The 23,675-nt window shown below is 38.4% G+C and overlaps 1 pseudogene; it reads right to left on the bottom strand.

The window, feature by feature from the left end:
* Positions 1–7,439: 7,439 nt before the first annotated feature.
* Zbed4-ps1 (zinc finger, BED-type containing 4, pseudogene 1) lies at positions 7,440–11,265 on the bottom strand (annotated as a pseudogene).
* Between the last annotated feature and the right edge of the window lie 12,410 nt (positions 11,266–23,675).

Raw genomic sequence — 23,675 nt, 5'->3', positions numbered from 1 at the left:
TTTACCTCCACAGTGAAACACTTCTTTTAACAAGCTTCCACCTACTCCAACAAAATTACACCTAATAGTGCCACTCCCTGGGTGTATTCCAACCACCACAGAGCCTAGTAGGTGAAAATTACGTAATTAGGGTCATGAACACAACATGCTATTAGGATGCAGACCTTATCTTCTTTCAGCATTTATTTCCTAGATGTCATTAGAGAAGTTACTTTTCTCAGTCACACAGTTCCAAAAATATGAACTGCTTCTCCACTGGTTCAACACTATTGGAGCCCAGTAACAATAAACTAAATAAAAACATTGAAACCATGATTCAAACTTAATTTGTCCTCACAACTGGTTCACCTAAAAAATTTCTACCATAGGAAAGAACTTCTTACAATCATACATACTCAGATATTTATTCAGAAGTATGGTTTTATTTATGTGTATGTATGTGTATATATTCACATATATGTACATGTAATCATGCATATGGAGGCCAGAGGACACACTTGGGTATCATTTCAAAGATATAGTCCATCTTAGTTTTTAAGGTCCATTAGTCTAAAACTTATCAAATAGGTGAGGCTAACTGGACCAAAACTCCAGGGATCTGCCTGTGTCTTTCTCCATCCACTGAAGGTACAAGTATCTATCAGCATACACACATTTTTTTTTATTTAGAGAATACTTTATTAGTTTTTGTAATCAAACCCACGTATATAAGACCTTACATATTTAATACAGTGTGTTACCCCTGTACAAATGGAAAAAACTTAAGTTCAACATTTCTACACCAATATGGCTGTTAATTTCTGTACAGTGCCAACTCAACACAGTAAACGGGGATACTTTTTTCGAAAGTTGACAGCACAGGTAAAGTTTCAAAAAATTCAAATTATATATCTGTATATATATATTTATATTTATATAAAAAGACCAATAATAGCAGTGTGTTATGCATCAACAGCAGCAACAGCTTTTCCAGGTTCTGCAGTCATCTGAACAAAACTGTAGAGACATCCAGCACACTCCATTAAAAAAAAAAAAAAAGTAAAAAAACAAAACCCGAGAAAACAGCACAGTTCTGTTACTCTTGTGGTACCTGGCACCATTTTTTTTAAATTAGCTTCTCAATCATCATCTGGAAAGAAAACATTCTGAGCAACATCATTAAAAACAGCTCTGATAAAGCACGGTCACTACTACGTATCATAAAGCAGGTACAAGCTATTTTACATCCACAGAGGTATGATACAGTACTGTCCTACATCTATAATACTAGAGGATACAATTTAAAAGGCATTATTTGAGACTTGATTCTACTTTTCCAGCAGAGGGCCCAAAGGATGGTGTGACACAGCTTTGTAAAGAAACATACTCTAGACAGGATTTCCTTTCACTAGTGGCACACTTCTAAGGATTCATTCTCTCCATGAATGTCAGCTAAAACCGTTATTAAAAAAAATGAAATATCCCTAGAACAAAACCGTATAACCACCGGATTCACATGAAGATGACCTAGTGGAGACAAGCTGGACCTCACCTTACCAACAAGCTATCAAATCTGTTATGTTTAAACAGTGAGACCTCCAAGGAAGGAGATGCCAAGTAGTGCTTCAAAGCTTCGGACCACAATCAAACACAGCATCCTTTTCAACAGAAGCAGAAGCTCATCTGAATATGCTCATGGATGCTGACATCAACATTTAATCATCTCCTCACTCATCCAGGAAGAGGGGGAGATCAGTTACTACTGTACTTTAATGTGTTCAACCAAATCACCATATTACAAAAATAGCAAGCTGCCATAATAAAAAATAAGGCTCCTCTATCCAGCACCAGATAGCATCATTTTACTTTCAAGCCTAGAAATTGCACACTTGTATATAAACCAACCGAAGATGAGGATTGAGAGTTCATCTTGGTGGATTTTTCCTTTGATGAATATGAAGTGTCCTTCCTTATCTTTTTTGATGACTTTTAATTGAAAATTGATTTTATTTGATATTAGAATGGCTACTCCAGCTTGCTTCTTCTGACCATTTGCTTGGAAAGTTGTTTTCCAGCCTTTCACTCTGAGGTAGTGTCTGTCTTTGTCTCTGAGGTGTGTTTCCTGTAGGCAGCAGAATGCAGGGTCCTCATTGCGTATCCAGTTTGTTAATCTATGTCTTTTTATTGGGGAGTTGAGGCCATTGATATTGAGAGATATTAAGGAATAGTGATTATTGCTTCCTGTTATATTCATATTTGGATGTGAGGTTATGTTTGTGTGCTTTCATTCTCCTTGTTTTGTTGCCAAGACGATTAGTTTCTTGCTTCTTCTAGGGTATAGCTTGCCTCCTTATGTTGGGCTTTACCCTTTATTATCCTTTGTAGTGCTGGATTTGTAGAAAGATATTGTGTAAATTTGGTTTTGTCATGGAATATCTTGGTTTCTCCATCTATGTTAATTGAGAGTTTTGCAGGATACAGTAACCTGGGCTGGCATTTGTGTTCTCTTAGGGTCTGTATGACATCTGTCCAGGATCTTCTGGCCTTCATAGTTTCTGGCGAAAAGTCTGGTGTGATTCTGATAGGTCTGCCTTTATATGTTACTTGGCCTTTTTCCCTTACTGCTTTTAATATTCTTTCTTTATTTTGTGCGTTTGGTGTTTTGACAATTATGTGACGGGAGGTGTTTCTTTTCTGGTCCAATCTATTTGGAGTTCTGTAGGCTTCTTGTATGCCTATGGGTATCTCTTTTTTTAGGTTAGGGAAGTTTTCTTCTATGATTTTGTTGAAGATATTTACTGGTCCTTTGAGCTGGGAGTCTTCACTCTCTTCTGTACCTATTATCCTTAGGTTTGATCTTCTCATTGAGTCCTGGATTTCCTGTATGTTTTGGACCAGTAGCTTTTTCCGCTTTACATTATCTTTGACAGTTGAGTCAATGATTTCTATGGAATCTTCTGCTCCCAAGATTCTCTCTTCCATCTCTTGTATTCTGTTGGTGAAGCTTGTATCTACAGCTCCTTGTCTTTTCTTTTGATTTTCTATGTCCAGGGTTATTTCCATGTGTTCTTTCTTGATTGCTTCTATTTCCATTTTTAATTCCTTCAACTGTTTGATTGTGTTTTCCTGGAATTCTTTCAGGGATTTTTGCGATTCCTCTCTGTAGGCTTCTACTTGTTCTCTAAGGGAGTTCTTTATGTCTTTCTTGAAGTCCTCCAGCATCATGATCAAATATGATTTTGAAACTAGATCTTGCTTTTCTGGTGTGTTTGGATATTCAGTGTTTGCTTTGGTGGGAGAATTGTGCTCCGATGATGCCATGTAGTCTTGGTTTCTGTTGCTTGGGTTCCTGCGCTTGCCTCTCGCCATCAGATTATCTCTAGTGTTACTTTGTTCTGCTATTTCTGACCGTGGCTAGACTGTCCTATAAGCCTGTGTGTCAGGAGTACTGTAGACCTGTTTTCCTGTTTTCTTTCAGCCAGTTATGGGGACAGAGTGTTCTGCTTTCGGGCGTGTAGTTTTTCCTCTCTACAGGTCTTCAGCTGTTCCTGTGGGCCTGTGTCTTGAGTTCACCAGGCAGGTTTCTTGCAGGGGAAAAGTTGGTCCTACCTGTGGTTCCAAGGCTCAAGTTTGCTCGTGGGGTACTGCCTAAGTCCTCTCCGCGGCGGCAGCAACCGGGAAGATCTGCGCCGCTCTTTCCTGGAGCCTCCGTGCACCAGGGTTCCAGATGGCGTTTGGTGTTTTCCTCTGGCGTCTGGATGTGCACAGAGTGCAGTCTCTTCTGGTTTCCCAGGCGTGTCCGCCTCTCTGAAGGTTTAGCTCTCCCTCCCACGAGATTTGGGTGCAGAGAACTGTTTATCCGGTCTGTTTCCTTCAGGTTCTGGCGGTGTCTCAGGCGCAGGGATCCTGCCGCTCCTGGGCCCTCCCCTACGGGAACCCAGAGGCCTTATACAGTTGCCTCTTGGGCCAGGGATGTGGGCAGGGGTGGGCAGTGTTGGTGGTCTCCTCCGCTCTGCAGCCTCAGGAGTGCCCACCTGATCAGGCGGTGAGGTCTCTCTCCCACGGGGTTTGCTACACACATTTTTGATGTGGGCTTTTTACTAGAATCAGACCCAGATCCTCCAGCTTGCTGACTGAAATGTTTTCCAAGTTCCTGAATAATGATTCTTTTCAATTTAGAAATCAATTTTGAATGGTATAGATTGACAAGGCTACTAAAAACAGAACAAAACAAAAAGAGACAGACTAGATGGCATAAATAATGGTAATGTGTTTTCTCATAATTCTAATATCTAGATATCTAACATAACATTATTAGCAGTTAGTGTCTCCTTAAACATCTCTCTGTGGCTCTCAGAAGGAAATCTGCTCGTTGTTTCCTTGTGTATCTTTTCCTGTACTCATATTCATCTTGGGTATAGCTTTCCGTGTATTTCTTTACTTATGCCACCATTTTGATAAATTCAGGTCCTTGCATTTATGAACCACAGGACCTTAATAGGTCCTAATAAAAGACCTAACTACAACTGAAATCACACACCAAAGTACTGAGGTCAGGATTTTAGTTAACAAGTATTTTTGACCATGAGGTAATTCAAACATGGAATATGAAATAGAACCTGGAAACATGGGAAATAAAAATCCCCTGCAGAAAGCCTTGAAAATAAGATGTCAGTTTTAAAAAGTATGTGCAACCTCTCTCTATATGCAGAATATGGGGCTTTTCCCACTATGAATAGAGGGAATTTAGTTTGTTTTAGGCCTCTCCCTAAGCCTAAGAGTTCATTCTTATCCTGCTTGATCTACTGATAGATATCTCTAGTTAAGCCTGTTCATTTAAATTTTATTCTCCTTTTGTTCTACATATAAAATCTAAGTATTTTTCTTAGTCAGATACAAATTTTAGATATTGTTTTTATGGAACTGGAAATAAAATTGCTTTTGTCAATATTTGATTTTGAAATGTGATTAAAACCAGGACTTTCTGAAGCTTTATGCAGCATTTGTGTGGCATTGTATCACATATGCATGGGTTCATGACTGAGTTCAGGATAGATCTTAGCTCCCGAAGCTACTGAAAAGGGAGGATAGAATCAAGGCCAAGTAAATATGAGGTACTGAGTACCAAAGTATGCGGCAAATCTGTCACCCAACAGTAGTGTCTAAAATGATCCCTCTTGTGGGTCAGCAGTAGTTTTGTGATAGACTATAAGCTTTAAGAGCTAAGCAGCAATTCATAGGTGTCTAGTCTACATTCATGAGACAGAAAATGAGATAAAATTCCAAATTCCTCAAAGGAAAGTAAATCTACAGAAACCCAGATTTTAGCTCTTGGCTAGAATTATGAGAAGTAAATTCCTGGTTTTTGTACACCCAGTCTCTGTGATTTGATGTGGGTAGTTCTAGCAAAGTAAATAGATTCTTAACCTAATATTTAAGATAGGCTTTCTCCTGTGTTTCTTTTTGAAGTTATACAGGACCTGTTGAACTCTAGACTGTCTTCTTGCCTGTAACAGTTCATCACATGTTTGGCTACCATGTTTACAAAGAAGGCACTTAGTTGGTAAATCTTATTCTAGAACATCCTGTGTATTTATTGAAACAAAGTTCTTTTTGGGAATTGATCCATCATCACTTATGTGTGTTTACTTCACATTTACTGTAATATGACACCATTATTGTAAGCTGTCTTAAACTTCATGAAAGCTACCAGTTTGCAGATTTGTTTCTATCTCATCTAAGGTATATAACATTAAAGATTCAGCCATTATTTTTTGATAATGTTGGCTCTTCGATTTTAAGTCAGACTCATCAAAACATGTCTATGTTTGTTTTATTTTAGTGTTACAGGAAATACGATTATATTGATTGTGAAAGAAATAGCTATCACATATGAAAAAAGAAATGTTAAAAGTATTAACAATAAATAAAATAGCAAGAATTTTTAAATGCTAATTTTTTATTATTAAGTTTTTTGTTTCTATATATTTCAGGGATTAACATTCAGCTTACGGCAGAGGAAGGGAGACATAAATTAGAGGTATATTATTAGTGTATTAATTAAGTGTACACAGAGTATCAGTATTCATTTAATTTAATTTCTATATGGTAAGTACTAGAATTAATAACACTTGAGTTGGATCTCATTACCAGTGGTGAAATGGTTGTGATCCAGACCATGATTATGTACACTGAAAAAGTATCTAGGAGAAAGATAAAATACTCACCTTTTCTGTAATGATTTATGGCCTATAAGACACTGACAAAATAATGAAAGGAATAATATAACAGTTTTCTTTCATCTCTTTCTTTCTTTTCTGAAAATTACAAATAAAAAGTTTAATTTCAGAATCCAAGCTCATCATTTATAAATACACTAAAGTGCAGTTCACACAAATTCAGACTGAGCCTACATACAGTATTTCAACAAAACATTTTTTCTAAAAGATCAGGGGCAAATGAGTTTTACACATAATATTTTATTGATTTGAAATGAGAAAAATGAAAAGATTTTTTAGACATAAGCAAAAACTTTGGAGTCTGGTAAAGAATCTGATAGCTGATACTTCATTTTGATATCCTTGGGATTCTATAATGCCCTAATGATGGTTGAGTCTTCTCTATCGTAGGGGGAAATATCTGAATGCCTAAGGCTTTTCTCATGACTACAATAAACAAGTGCTTTTTCTGTTAAAAAAAAAAAGCTACCCCTCATAGCAGAATCTGAGCTATAGTCTGGTCAAACTGTTAGGGGGTCAGTGCATACTTTTTATGAGATAGTTTTATTGTATAGAGATGCAAAAATAAATGAGAGGCATGGAGATTTGATCAACGGGCCATCTGTTGTAAACATGTCATATGTAAACATGTCACTGGTGAAGTCCTAAGCATGACTTCAAACCTTGGCTCCATCTTCGACGTGCTCATGATAAGTGGGGTATCTCTGGGTTAACTGAAGATGGAAAACCTGAATGTGAATACTTGACATGGGAATGTTCTTATGACCAACTAGTCATGTGACTGACACTCCATGATATACCCAAGTTCAGTTTTGTTTTCAAATGCCCAGATCTGTCATGGCAAACAGCTTCCAGAATATTCTTTCTTTGACAAACTCTTGGAACCTGTGGCTAAGAACTATTCAGTCAGCATGGCTCCACCTCCTATTTACAGGTTTTATTTGACAGCCACAAAGATGTTTTGTTGCAATTAAAATGATATTTAATTAAAATACAGCACCTGGTTTATGGGGATTTTTTTATACAACTGAATAAAAACCTTACATAATATTAATATATGTTTATACATTTATAAATATAATAATATAACATAATATAAATGTTTATGTCTTCCTTCAACTCTAGTAAAACAGATTACTATCACCTTAAAAAAAGCTGTATAGTTTTAAACCTGATCATCCTATTTCATAATTGCCAAGACTTTGTTTCTAGTGGGTTTCTGAAAATGCACTTTGACACCTGGCCTAAAGGAGGAGTAAGGCACATGAGGATATTACGGTGAAATCTGGCAAGGTCTGCTGTCCCATATGGCCCTGCCCAGTGAGTCAGTCCTACTACTGACTAGCTAGCACTCTGAAGCACATTTCCTTCCAGTCTGGCGGCTCCATCTCTTCAGGTCTCTACTGAAAGTATATTGAAGGGAGATTCACTTTTTAAAAAATGAACTTTTCAAAATGCTCCATCATGAGCCTGGACTGATCAAAGCTGCCAGCCTCCATGGGTGTGTTGAACAGCTTTTCTGAGGTGACTGTACTTGGAAACTGAACTGCTAAGGTAGACAGCCCAGGCCAGGATGACTGCGTCAGACTCCAGTAGGTAAGTGGGTCACAGCTGTGTTCCAGCACCTCCTTCTCCAAACATGCAAGCACCATGTCTCCGGGTAGCTTCTTTCTCTCTGATCTCTCTTTTATGGTGTGAATGACCACTGGCTCTCCTTTGTGCCTGTGTCTTTAAGTGGGGACCCCGAGTCACAGCCATTGGAGGTGACTGTGTCCTCTGAGGTAGAATTCAGTATTTCAAGCTTCCCAATTAAGTATTGCCTGTACTGCTCTGTCTCCTACTCAGTTACCAGGGAAGCTTTGTAGCCAGGGCCCAGCAGTGTGACAAAGATGAACCTGTGGTCATAGAAGGTGGCAGACAGGGGTCATGGAGGGTGGCAGACAGGCGGCTCACCATAGCTTCCTTCAGGGACTTAAGCATGGTATCAATGCCCATTGTCTCCCCAAATAGCATCTCAGCTTTTCTGCTGAGGATGTGGATCATGGGGATGACTTGACATATGGGCTCTCGTCTCTCGTCTTGCAGCATCGAATGGTCTCAGCACATGGCATACAGACTGCATGACCTCCCACTGGCCACAGCTGATCAATTCTCTGAGGTTACACTCAATAGATTCCTCATTAATTGTCCTCTTCTGCTCAATTAGACGTTCAAGCATGTGGAATGATGTGCTCCACTTGGATGGTACATCCTGGATCAGCTGGTGCTGAGGCGGCTCACACTCTTTCTGCAGTTCTGCTAATTTCTCTCTTGCTCTGGGTGACCGATGGACCCACTCGCACAGCTTCCAAGCAATACTCAGTAAGTTCTGCACCATCCTTTGGCTCTTGATAGCCTCGCTCACAATCAGACTTACTGTGTGACTGAAACACTGTACATTTGAGTATTCACACTCACTCAGCACTTTCCCTATTCTTGGATTGTCAATGGCAGTGATGCTAATGGAAGTCACCCAAGCTTCCCAACAACACTCTGAATGCTGTTTCCACTATAGTCACAGTCGATCTGTGACACATCTAAAAGTGCTGAACAATGGGGCTCCTCACGATGTGGGCAGACAGCAGATGCAAAGGTTACCCAGTGAGCTGTAAGGGTCAGGTATTCACTAGTCTGACTACTCATCCGTATTCCAGAGGTGAAATGGAGCACGACACTCTCAGCTTCCTTCAGATGTGATGTAATTATCTGTTTCACATTGACATACAAACCTGGGATGGCTGTTCTAGAGAAGTAGGAAGGGGAGGGTAAAGAGTACTGAGGTTTCAAGTATTCAAGCAGCCTGTTAAAGCCAAGGTTGTCTACAAGGGAGTATGGCTAAAGGTCAAGTGCAATCACTTCAGCTATAAGACTTGTGATGTTTTTGGCAACTGGATAAGAGTCATAGAACTTCTCTGGAGAATCATACAAAGAGGAGGCCACTGAGAGCTCCATACCCAGAGGTCTCCAGATGCCTGGAAAATAGGACAGAGTGGCCTCTGAGACATCATTCTTGAGTACATGGCCTTAGAACCACTGCAGATGTCTCAAAAGACAGTTGGTGCCCAAGTTGGTGGGCTTCTTGCCCCTGCTGATGGTCCAGCCTCAGTGCAGGCACACCACCTTCCTTGAATCTGCTGGACAAATAGAAATGTAATTCCACAGCTTTGAGGTCTTCTTGCTATTAGTAGGAAACATACCTTGATAGTTTTTTCTGACCGCTGCTGACAAGTCAATTAATTTGGAGGAGCCTTCTGCAGTGGCTAAAGTGGCATATGGAAAGTTTGCCAAACTTGTACCCAGAAAGTCCTTCTGGTTTCCTACAACCTCAGCGTGGCATCTGCATAGGTGTAGCATCAAACAACTGGTGCCAACATATCCCTTCTTCCCTCGATTAATAATACAGCTACAGTACTGACACACTGCTTTGAGTCTATCCATGGGGGCCAGGGAAAAGTGATGCCAGACTTCTGACTTGACTCTTTTTGTTTTGCTGGAAGACAGTGACTGATTCAGACCTTGGATTTACTGTGTCTGCTGGCTGCTTCTCTGGAGAGGACATTACAAAGGCCTTCCCAAAGTCATCAGAGGATGACAATATGGACATATCTTCCTGGCAAACATCCCCAGGATTAATGTGTGATGACAGGTCCTCAGGAAGTCTGTCTGGGGATGAGGAGGCAGAAGGGGACTCTTTGATTTGTTTGCCTTGAGACAATGATGTAGAGTTGAAATCCCCTTCTGGGGTCATGTCTTAGGGTTTTATTGCTGTGAACAGATACCATGACCAATGTAAGTTTTATAAAGGACATCGTTTAACTGGGGCTGGCTTACAGGTTCAGAGGTTCAGTCCATTATCATCAAGGTGGGAGCATGGCAGCATCCAGGCAGTCATGGTGCAGGAGGAGCTGAGTTCTACATCTTCACCCGAAGGAAGCCAGGAACAGACTGAGCATCCTCAGGTAGCTAGAAGGGTTTCCAAGCCCACCCCTACAGTGACACACTTCCTCCAACAAGGCCACACCTTCTCTCTGGGCCAAGCATATGGAAACTATCACATTCTACTCCCTGACTTCCATAGGCTTGTTTAAACACATGAGTCTATGGAGGCCATACCTAGACAGCATAATTTAAAAGTACATTTAGTTGAACTTCCAAAGTCCCCATAGTCTATAGCAGTATCAACAATGTTAAAAGTTCAAAGTCTCTTCCAATCACTTAACTGTAATCCCCAAATTAAGACAGGCAACCAGCTGGGCAAACTCCAACTCTGCTATTTCCATGTCTGATGTCAAAGTGGTCTTCAGATCTTCAACTCCTTCTACATCTTTGTTGATTACAACAAACTTCTTTCTCCTGAGCTGGTTCCACTCCTTGTTAGCAGCTTTCCTCAGCAGATAGCCCATGACTCTGGCATCCTTAACATCTTTGGGTCTCCAAGGCAGCTTCAATGTTACAGTTTGTTTCAATGTCTGGGCTCCACACATGATCCTCCAAAGGGCTGGCTTCACTTCTCCAGCTCTGCCCTCTGTAGCAGTTTAACTTCAGGTTGGCCCACACCACACAGTTGTTGTTGTTGTCGTTGTTGTCGTTGTTGTTGTTGTTGTTGTTGTTGTTGTTATTGGTGAACATCCCATGGTAGTGGCGTCTCCAATACACTGGGGTCTTCCGTTGTATCTAGGCTTCACCAATAGACTTTCCTAGGCTCTCTTCATGGTACCAAACCTCAACTCCTTTGCTGACACCTTCAGTCCTGGGCCATCAATTGCAACTGAGGGTGCACCTTCACCAATGGCCTTCCATGGCTTCTCACGGTGCCCAACCTCAGCTGCTCTTCATGACCCTTTCATGACTTCAAAACCAGTACCACCTGGGTGACTCTTACACATTACCAAGTCCAGCTACAGCACAAAGTACGACCTTGGCATCTCTGGAACACAGCTCCCAAAAAAGACTTCCCAGATTTTACCTCAGTGATGTTGATCTCTTTCTTAGCTCCAGCTAACCAGCATCAATTGTCCCAGTAGTCTCCTTCTCCTCTTGAATATAAAGCCAGAGACACATGGCTGAAGCTGCTGAGTTCTGCTGCTTACAGGAGCTGGAACATGGCCCGCTTGTTCTATTACATTTTTAACTCCTTTACTACCTAAAAGCTTGGCTGTCCTAGACCTTGCTTTGCATATTGGCCTTGAATTTAGAGATCTCTATGCCTGTCTCAGTACTAAAGGTGTGTATTTAGTTGCCCGGAACTAATTTAGCTGGGTGGGCTCTTGCCCTGAGGTCATTACTCCCTTAATTCAATTTAATATCCTTGAACATAGGATTCAGCTCTATTTCACTTCCGGGTGTCCCTTTAATGCTCGAACCATATATTTTGTATATGGTTCCCTTTTTTCATTAAAATGCTCTTCATGAGACTTAACCAGAGAACAAAATCTACTATGGGTGTTTCTGAGACTTCCTTTATCAATGTAATTAATCTGAGTCTTTTCACTTTAACCATAGGCAGACTCTTCAGACAAGGGCAAAAAGCAGCCACATTCTTCACCAAAATACTACAAAAAGCAATTTTTACAGCATATACCAAAATTCTTCTCCTCTGAAACCTCTTGGGCCAGGCCCACACAATTCAAATCACTCTCAGTAACAAAGACTTCCACATCCCTACTAAGATAGCCCATTAAGTCCCATTTAAAGCATTCCACTGCTTTCCAAATCCAAAGTCCCAAAATCCACATTCTTCCAAACAAAAGCATGATCAAGCCTATCACAGCAATACCCCAGTCCCTGGTAACAACTTCTGTCTTAGTTAGGGTCTTATTGTTGTGAACAGACACCATGACCAATGTAAGTTTTATAAAGGACAACATTTAATTGGGGCTGGCTTACAGGGTCAGAGGTTCAGTCCATTATCATCAAGGCGGGAACATGGCAGCATCCAGGCAGGCATGGTGCAGGAGGAGCTGAGTTCTACATCTTCACCCGAAGGAAGCCAGGAACAGACTGAACATATTCAGGCAGCTAGGAATACTGCAACCAAATACTTATTGTGTAAAGCAGTGCATGCAGCAGACTTCTTCCTCTCCTCTAAGACAGAAGCCCCACCAACTTGAGGGCACACACAGTCCTTTTGCATTTCCTAACCTCCTCTCAGCAGGTCAACCAGAAGTAGAAAGTAAAGTACTTGAAGCCAGGCACATAAAAAAACATACGGAGTGGAGTGGAGACAGTGTTTCTAGAACTCCACTTCCCAGTTCTAGCTCCAAACTCTAGGTCTATCAGAGACGTGAGGCATGAGGAGCTGGCCACAGGCAGAGGACAATGCAGACAGGTGGTCATACCCATTCATTAGCTGCTTTGTCTGCTTCACTGCCCCTCCTGCTTCCCTAGTTCCACTGCCTGGACACTGCAGTACACTGCTCAACTCTGCATTTTTAATTAGTTTCATGCAAATCTTGTTCTCCTAACTCTGTGGCCTCTTTGAAAAGAAGAGTGATGTGTCAGCTCCTAATGCATTTTCTTTCCCATTCCTTAGGCAATGATGTTTTCAACTATAAATACTAATTTAATATACTTACAGAAGTAAAATCCTTAAAAGAGATTAAAGTGGTACACCCGACATTTAAAATTCCATTTAAAAAAAGCCATTTCAATAAATTAAAACTGTAAAGATTCACATTATAGAGCTGTGAGCACCTGAAATTCCCTCTCTGCTTCTGTACCCATGTTTTATGAAACAAACTTAATAAAAATTATATCTGTAGATATTATACACATAAGTTTATATTGAAGGATGAGTCAATACTGAAAAATCAAATGCTGCTCTTCAGGACTTTTAAATAAAAATGCATCATTTGCAGCAATTCCAAACACAAGAGTCCAGGGAAGATATCTGTCCCTATCGTCAAGAATATAGTCAAGAAGAACTGATATGGGGGCCTTTTTTACAACATCTAAATGTAGAAAACAAACTGGAAATAATTTTCAAAAATACAGTCTTGAGTATGAAAGGCATTGCTCACAAGTCAAAAATTACTTAAAATACGAAGCTATTACTACTTTTAATTTTCTGGGCATCTCAAAAATAATAGATGTAGCAGTCTAATAATAAGCAAGTTCCCTCTTCTTTCTGTAACCAAATTGTACTGTCATTTACTGTGTAAAATATGACTGAGATTTTATTGGTTTGGCCCAGCCTTCTCCTTCTGCTTATAATCACTTTGTGTAGTCATAGTTCATATATAAACATATTCATCCAATTATTGATGACATTTTTAAATTACATGGAGCTTATAAACTCGGTTGAACTTGAATAATGTAATAAAAAAAAGTATGGATAAGCCTTAGTGTGCACACTGGCTTAAATACAATTGTGTTTTCAGAGTCTCAATAGTTTCCAAAATTCTGTGCAGGCATTTCATGCTGCCCCTTTTTAGTTATGGCATTTCGACTATAATGGCTGTAAATTCGTTATATTGTTTTCTTTCTACGTTCTCCTTTGTTTTGGAGGAAAGACGTCAGTCATTCTTTATTGACAGCAACATCTACTCCATTTTTCCATTATTTCTTATTGTTTATTAGTTACATCAAAGGAACATGGGAAGATTTTCATTTCTTAGAAAATTAAGTCATGCCCTCCTCCAGAGAAATAATCTTCATGCAACTCAAAAGCTTGATACAGTCAATGAAAGCATTTTCTGTTAAAAAGTCTCCACCTTTCCCAGCTTATGATTTTATTATTCTATTACCAAGTATATGATACATATGTATGGTTCCTTCTGATATTCTTTTTTTTTTGAACTTTGGTTTCTTTTTTTTATTGGATTTTTTAATTTACATTTCAAATGTTATTCCCTTTCCCAGTTTCCCAGACATAAGCCCCCTATCCCATCACCCTCCCCTTATTCTATAAGGGTGTTCCCCCTGACCCCCTGACAGTCTCCTACACTGGGGGTCCAACCATGACAGGACCAAGGGCTTCTCCCTCCATTGGTGCCCAACAAGGCCATCCTCTGCTACATATGCAGTTGGAGCCATGGGTCTGTTCATGTATAGTCTTTGGGTAGTGGTTTAGTCCCTGGGAGCTCTGGTTGGTTGGCATTGTTGTTCTTATGGGGTTGCAAGCCCCTTCAGCTCTTTCAATCTTTCCTCTAATTTCTGCAACAGGGGTCCCGTTCTCAGTTCAGTGGTTTGCTGCTAGAATTTACCACTGTATTTTACATGCTGTGGCTGTGTCTCTCAGAATGACCAAAATGGAGATGCTTCACTCCTTCTTAAAGGGGGGGACAAAAATATTTATAGGAGGGGATAGGGAGGCAAAATTTAGAATAGAGACAGAACTTACAGCCATTCAGAGCCTGCCCGACATGAGGCCCATGTATATACAGTCGCCAAAACTAGATAAGATTGATGAAGCTAAGAAGTTCATGATGACAGCAACCAAATATAGATGTCTCCTTCTGAAATTCTTAAATGTTTATTTTGTTTTAATTTTTATATATGCTAGGGTGGATGGATATATGCAGGTGGCATCAAATGCCTGGGAGACCAGAAGTTTGAGATAACTGTGGAGTTGGAAGCACAGTCAGTCATGACCACACCAACCTCAGAGTTAGGGAGTGAACTCATTTCTCCCATGAGAGAAATAGCAGACGTTGACTGCCAGTGCATGATGTCTTGCACAGGTATTTGTGATATAAACTCCAGATATCTGTATAAAAGTTTATATGTCACTAGATATATTAGGTTGCAAATAGTCATTGCTCGGTTGGAAAATGTGAGGGAAAGGGAATAACATTTGAAATGTAAATAAGAAATACCCAATTTAATAAAGATAAAAAAAAGAAAACGTGGGGGAGTTTTGTTTTTATTCTTTGTCTTAGTCCTCTTTTATTTTAAAACTTTATATTTTAATTTATTAGGTCATGTCCTAATTAGACTTGTGTTTGGAGAAACTTGGCATTTTCTTTTCTGTTTTACTGTTTTCTTTTCTTTTTTTTTTGTTGTTGCTTGCTAATAGTAATGATAAAGCTACTAAGTAATTTTAGAAAGAAGGAAATTATCTCCATATTTATCTATATACACAAAGAAAACTGGTTAGAAGAAATTATTCCACTCATGATTTTTTTCAAATTTATTTAGTTTACAAATACCAAATAAATGAATGCTCATTTATGATGTTGTTTTTCCATAATGTCAGATTAAAAAAAGAGAGAGACAAAACAGAATTTATTACTTTATTGTGTGAAATATCTTCTTTTTTCTCCAATATCAATTTTGTATTGTAGATAAACTTTTCTCACTGAATTCTAACTTTTCTTTTAGTGTCAGTTAATAAAGGGGAAAAAGAGGCAGCATGATGTCCTAACCACTGAGCCATCTCTTCAGAACCATCACTCTGATATTCCCATGCATTCATGTGATCTGAAGTGAATATTTTTAAGGATGACACTCCAAGAAGGCTATAGATGAGTATCTATGGATAATTCACCTATACTTTTCTTTGTTTGCAGAAACTGTAGCCTTAAAACAAATACATTCCTCTAGATATCCAGGTCAGAAGCTTGTATCTCCCAGTCTCAAGTTCAGGATCACAGGTGAGCTTTCGAATTCTGGATCGTACTTAGTTCATTCCTGATATAGGTAAGTCAGCAACCAGAAATATTCACTATACCATCCTTGCCGGCCTATAATAGAATGAGACTAAAGGAGCATTTTGTTCTGTCTTTTAGTGACTACTGTTATTTTATTCAACTTTTTATCTGACACTTTTTCTAGATGACTTTATTATTGTAAAATATGTATGTGTGCATGTGCGTGTGTGTGTGTGTGTGTGTGTGTGTGTGTGTGTGTGTGTGTGCTCACATGCATACATGCACATGAAAGAAACAAAGATGAGTTGATGGATAGATGGATGGATGTGTGGATGGATAGATGGATGGAGAGATGGATATAAAAATGATAGAAAGATAATGGATAGATAGGAAGAAGAGACAGTGCACATATGAAAACACAGAAGTTGACTGACAGTTTTACACTATCAATTTCCAATTTGCTTTTGAGATAAAGTATTCCCATTAAACCTGGGTCTCCATGATTCCCTAACTAACAAGCTAATCATCTGTCTCTGCTCCATCCCACTGGGGTTATAAATTCTTGCCTCACTGTTCGCCTTTTACTTGGACATCAGGGTTCTTAACTCAAATCTATTCAATAACTTTACCCACAGATCTTTCTCCCCAGTTTCATTTTAAAGTATTCTACGTGATTTAATTTTTTAACAAATGTCTTTATTGCCTACTCTATCCTGAAAATTATTTAGGCACTGAAGAATAGTAATATAAAAAATAATAGCACCTGCCTCCATTGAATATATTTATTCTATCCATACCTATTCAATTCACTTAAAGTCTTAGGTAGAGCAATAAGACACTGAAGAAAATCAAGGGGATGCAAATTTTAAAGGACAAAGCTAAAGTATCTTTATTTTCAGATGATGTAATAGTATATATAACTGACCCTAAAATTTCCAGCAGGGACCGCCTACAGCTGCTAAACCCTTTCAGCAAAATAGGCTTCATATAAAATTAACTCACAAAAAGTAGCATTTCTACATATAAATTACAAATGTACTGAGAAATAAATCAGGAAATCAACACCTCTCACAATAGCCTCATCCATGTGAAACATGTCTAATTCTTCTATGAACATTGGTTAATAATACATCCATATGTCCTGTTATGGTATTATGCCCCCATACACTTTTGTAATAGTTTATTTGTGTATACATCCATTTATGAACCTATATAAGTACACCTGTAACCACTGCTCTTCTAGGAAATCCATACATGCTTATTTAATAGTACATCTATGAGTGTTGGTGTACTAGTATACTTAAGTTTTCTGCTATAGTTATACACCCATGTGCACTCCTATATTTGCATATAAGACAATGCTATTTCACTGCATTCATTTGAACTGTTGGATGAGTAAATCCATGTACAATTGTATAGTCACACATAACCTTGCACTTCTGTACTAGCTTATACTTGTGCACTTTGCCATAATAGTACACCCATGTTTGTGGCTATACAGGTCATTCTCATCAACTTTATATTACTACATGATTATTTATCACATTAACAGTACATTCATGTGTGCCATTATATGAATACATTAATGTAAAATGTTGTAAGAGTGTATTAGTTTACAGTGCTTAACTACTACATCAATGTGTACTGTAGCACATGAGCTCTGTTTTAGCCCTCTACCCATATCCATATCTAGTACATTTGTGTGCAGTGCTTTACTATTACATACTCATGCACTGATGTTAATGTTTTCAAGTACAGTATACTTACAAGTACTTCAGTGTGTTTTGCTACTCACACATAACCATTCTATGACAGGACATTCTATGCAGTGTTCTACTTCTACAGCAGTACATCCATGTTTCAAACTATTCAAAGACCTCCATATACAATGTTGTGTGTAATCAAGTAGCTATTTAACTAGTTAAGCCATGGGTACTGCTGGTCCAGAACCCTAGTATATACACAGTAGCAGGATAGCGATCTTCTATTTATACTGTGTACTTGTTCATCCAGTTGCACTGTTATTCTCCTATAATGGTATGAACTGCTACTCTACTTGAGTTATAGTAAAAGTTGTAAATTATTACATCCATCTATAATTTCATAAATGCACATCAGTTTACTCTATAGTGCTTCAATATTGGATGTGTTTCCATTGCTTGACTAGTCTCTTCCACTTGCTCTGTGTTCTCGTCTATATTAGTACACTGTCATACTGCTAGAAAAGCAGGCACTGCTGTTCCAGTCCAGTCATGGTAGGAGCTAAACAAAGACATCTGCCTGTTTTATTATGAACTACCACCCTGTTATGTATGTATATGCATGTGTATGCATGCATGTACATATGTTTGTATGTATGTTCTTCACATGGTTGTACAGTGCTCTAGTAGTACATTCATGTGCTTGAGTACACTGGTATATTTTTGAGTACTCTAATTGAGCTTGCTTGAGTACTGATGTTGTTCATCCACGAGTCCTACTGCAGTACTGTATCAATGAACATTTCTGTAATAGTATATCTCTGTACTATTGAATGCATGTCACTTCTGTACTGCTATTTTAAGGTGAGCTTCTGTACTGACACAGTCAAGTGGACTGCGATTTGTGGACAATCATGTTATGATGGACTATTAAATACATATAAACATGTATATTATTAATGCAGTATGAACTATTCTTCTCATGTACCAGTTCTTTAATATATAACTGCATGACGTTAATATTATTCTCAGATGTGGTATTTTTTGTAAATCTATTATCACTTCTGTTATAGTACATCTGGATATAGTAAATTAGTAACACAACCATTCTTGCTGCTGTACATAAATTCTACTTGCAATGTGCACTGATATTCTCCTAAAATGTTTGCACTGCCTCACTAGTTCAGACCTGTTCCACACTGTGCATTACATCTGTCTGTGATTTTGTAAATCCATGCTAACTTTGCAGTTCATTGGTTATCGCAGATGCTGTTGTGTAGTGCATTGGACACATTTACATTACTCTTCTTGTTAGTTCTTGTTAGGTTGCCCTGTGTTCTTGTCTATCTAGAACAATGCTGTTCACATAGAAACATAGACAATGTTGTTTTAATTCACACTGGTTGAAAGTTGTACAAGCACATCTATCTACTTGGTAAACCAAGCATCCCTTAACATGGCAGTAGCAGTGCATTGTCCTTTGCAGAGAACCCACTGTTTACGCTTTAGCCACAATGCTCGTGCAGTGTACTGGTATGTCCATGTGTGCTCCTGGTTAGGACATCCTTGAGTGCAGATGTTGTTTTTCCATGACTCTATTGCACTATTACATTGGTGAGAGTTGCTGTAACAGGACATGTCCACTATTGAAACCAGGTTCCTTTTTCACTTGTATTTCAAGGTGTGCTGCTCTATTATAGTCCCCTGGACTGTGATTCTTTGACAATAATGGGTTCTGATGTACTAGTAATGCATGGATACTTCTTTACTAGATATGCAGTGTGCACAGCTATACTTCTGGATCAGTTTTTCAATTTCTAACTGCACTGTCATCATCATCATCATCATAATCATCATCTTCTTCTTCTTCTCATCCTCTTTCATCAATTCTTCTTTATCTCTACCTTCTCTCTATTTTTCCTTTCATTCTTGTCTCTGTCTCCCCTCTCCTTCCTTCTCTGTCTCTGTCCCTCTGTGTCCATTTCTCCCTGTCTCTCTTCTATTTCTTTCTTTTTCTCTCTCCTCAGTTCAAATTTTATGAAGCATCTAATGACATACCATTAGTGCCTTTCCTACTATTTCATCAAAACCTGGTTTCTTTGCACTTATAGTGACATCCAGACACAAACTAAACAGAAAAACTATACATACACTGTAATAAATCAAGAAGACATAGCAGGAATCAATAGAACATTTCATTGATTATATATACATATATATATACATACATATATATATATATATATATATATGCATAAGCATATGCATCTTCTTCTCAGTAGCTAACATAACTAACTCCAAAATTGGCCACATCCTTGAACTAATTCAAAGATGCAGAACTGAACAATGTGCAATGAGAGTCCGTGGAACACTCTGTCTTAAATAGAATGTCACCATCAAATCCCTCCTCTTGGGACTCACAGAACTACATGGAAGAGGAAGCCAAGTTTTTTTTTAAATAGTTGAAATTGAAGACACCAAAGAAACAGTACCTTTCATACACAACAGGACTGGCACAAATATGAACCCATAGACACTGTTACCACAGATATAGAGACTGCACAGATCAGATCCAGATGTGATCCAGCAATGAGAGGGGTACTGGACACAAGTTCCCACCCTAACCCAACAGGCATCTGCTCATAAGGAAAAGTAGTTTCTTCAATATATTTCCTCTAGCTATATTACCACAGTTTAGGTGGGCACCATGTACAGAAGTAGATGGGCAACACGAAGAAACTCAATGGTATTTTTGGAGATATTTTTTCTCATAATGCAGTTTGGGCTTTTCAAAAGTCTTACTTGTCTTTTACTTTTCTATAATGGTTTCCAATTTTGTGCTTTTATGAATCTTTTTGTGTGTGTGCCTCTCTGTGTGTGTGTGTGTGTGTGTGTGTGTGTGTGTCTGTGTGTTATCTGTTTTTGTTTTCATTTCTTTTTCCCTATTTTTGCATTGCTTTATACTTGTTTGGTTTGTATGCCCTTTTTGTGTTCTAAAGAAAGTGAAAGTAGGCATGAAGTTAGATTAGATGAAGAATCTGAGACGAGGATGAAGGATAGAAATCTGATCAGAATATATGAGTAAAGATATCTACTAAATAATGTTTCTTGTATACTGATACTGATCTTCAGGAGGTCGGAAATTTTGGAAGTCTTTCTGTCACTAAGGATATACCATGAAGAGAGAAGATAGTCTCAGGTTTTTCCAATCATCTGTCATAACTTTTGGTTCATAAATTCATTTCACCACCAACTCCTACCACAAAGTATTACTTTTCTCAGAAACTCAAATACTGAAGCCACTTAATCATAAACTCAGACCTTCACAATAAAATAAATCTCTTTGGAATTATATTTTTATTTTTTCACAATTTTGTACAATAAAGTTTATATTCATCACAACCCCTCTATCTTTCTATAACTTCCCTATAATGCTATCCCACCACTTTATGTACTTTTTCATGTTATTTATTGAATATTATTTTGCACTGATGTATACATATCTATGTGTGTGCATATTAATGTATAAAATATATGCATACATCAGTACATGTGAAGAAAACTAGAGGTCAATGTTGGATATCTTTCCAATCATCTTATCTCAGGGGACACAGTTGTCCCTCACTCTACCAGGATCTTAAAGAGTCACCTAAACTAATTGGCCGGGAGACCCCAGAGATTCTCTTGTCCCAACCATGCCAGCACTGGAATAGCAGGTGTGAGATGTAGTGATTATTCCTTTATGGGCACTAAGGACTGACACTCGTACTTGAATGATAAGCTCTTTTTCATATCTATAGCCCTCATTTCATGTCTTTATAGGTCCTTTCTATGTTTTCTAAAATTACTCTAAAAGAATTACTCAAGTCCTCAATCTTTGTACATGCATCAGCAAGTTGCCAGTTCACTCTACCAGGAGATAGCAGTCAGCATTCTTTGCCTCTGAGGTTCTGGCCTGGATTTTAAGAGGATGATGATTTGAAGAGTATATTAGAAACACCAATAAACAAAGTCTACCTAGTCCAATAAGTTCTGTAATTACATGAGTAATTTGATGAAGTCACACATGGGAAGAAAAGTAAGAAGACACTTACAGAGGCAAAGTAGCACAGGTTTGGAGCAGTGACAATTAAAAATCCAGAAGAAGAAACCCCATGATGAAAAAGGAAAAATTGAGAAAAAAGAGGCCAGATTTCAATAATTCCCTTACAGAATATTTTAGCTCTTTTTAAAGTACTACATCTGGGGACAAGACAAGGATGCCCACTCTCCCCACATATATTCAATATATTACTCAATGTGCTTGTTAGAACAATAAGATAACAAAAAGAAATCAAGGGGAAACAAACTGGGAAAAAAAGAAGTAAAGATATCACTATTTGCAGATGACATGATACTGTACATAAGTGACCCCAAAAATTCGACCAAAGAACATCTCCAGCTGAAAAACAACTCCAGCAAAGTGGTCAGATGTAAATTTAACTCAAATAAATCAATAGGCTTCCTTTATACAAATGATAAGCAGGCTGAGAAAAAATTAGGGAAATAATCCCCTTCACAAAACAAATAATATAAAATATCTTGGGGTAACTCTAACCAAACAAGATTTGTATGACAATAACTTCAAGTCTCTCAAGAAAGAAATTGAAGATGATCTTAGACAATGGAGAGATCTCCCATGCTCATGGATTGGCAGACTTGACATAGTGAAAACTGGTCCTTCTACTAAAGGCAATCTACAGATTCAATGCAATCCCAGGAAAACTCTTCAAAGACATGGAAAAAGCAATTCCCAAATTCATCTACAAAGGCAAAACAAACCCAGAATAGAGAAAACAGTTCTTAACAATAAAAGAATTGCTGGGGGAATCACCATCCCTGACCTCAAGCTGCACTACAGAGCAATAGTGATAAAAATTACATGGTATTGTCACAGAGACACACATTGATCAATGGAATAGAATTGAAGACACAGAAATAAAAGCACAGAGATATTTGATCTTTGATAAAGAAGCCAAAAATATACAATGAAAGATAGAAAGCATCTTCAATAAATGGGGCTGTTCCAACTGACTGTATGTACAAAAATGAAAATAGACCCATATTTATCAACTTGCACAAAGCTCAAGTCCAAGTGGATCAAGGACCTCTACATAAAACCAGATACATTGAATCTAATAGAAGAGAAAGTGAGAAAGAGCCTTGGACTCATTGGCACAGGGAGAAATTTCCTAAACAGAACTCCAATGGCTCACACTCAAAGATCAAGAATTGATAAATGGAACCTCATGAAACTGGAAAGCTTCTGTAAGGCAAAAGATATAGTCAATAGGACAAATTGGCAACCTACAGTTTGGGAAAAAAATCTTCATTAACACCACATCTGATAGAGTGCTAACACCAATGGCTTGTGCTCTAAGATCAAGAATCGACAAATGGGACCTCATAAAACTGCAAAGCTTCTTTAAAGGAAAGGACACTGTCATTAGGATAAACGGCAACCAACAGATTGGGAAAAGATCTTTACCAATCTTACATCTGATAGAGGGCTAATATCCAAAACATGTAAAGAACTCAAGAAGTTGGTCTCCAGAGAGCCAAATAACCCTATTAAAAATGGGGTACAGAGCTAAACAAAGAATTCTCAGCTGATGAATATGGAATGGATGAGAAGTACCTAAAGAAATTGTCAACTTCCTTAGTCATCAGGGAAATGCAAATCAAAACAACCCTGAGATTCTACCTCACACCATTCAGAATGGCTAAGATCAAAAACTCAGATGACCACAGATGCTGGTGAGGATGTGGAGAAAGAGGAACACCCTGTCATTGTTGATGAGATTGTAAACTGGTACAACCATTCTGGAAATCAGTCTGGAGGTTCCTCAGAAAATGAGATGTTGCACTACCTGAGGACCCAGCTATACCTCTCCTGGGCATATACCCAATTGATGCTCCAACATTCAACAAAGACACATGCTCCACTATGTTCATAGCAGCCTTATTCATAATAGCCAGAAGCTGGAAAGAACCCAGATGTCCTTCAACAGAGGAATGGATACAGAACATATGGTACATCTACAAAATGGAGTACTACTCAGCTATCCAAAACAATGACATCATGAAAA

This window comes from Rattus norvegicus, chromosome 1 (genome assembly GCF_036323735.1).
Source record: "Rattus norvegicus strain BN/NHsdMcwi chromosome 1, GRCr8, whole genome shotgun sequence".
Classification (NCBI taxonomy): domain Eukaryota; kingdom Metazoa; phylum Chordata; class Mammalia; order Rodentia; family Muridae; genus Rattus; species Rattus norvegicus.
This window is presented reverse-complemented; position numbering and strand designations above follow the sequence as displayed.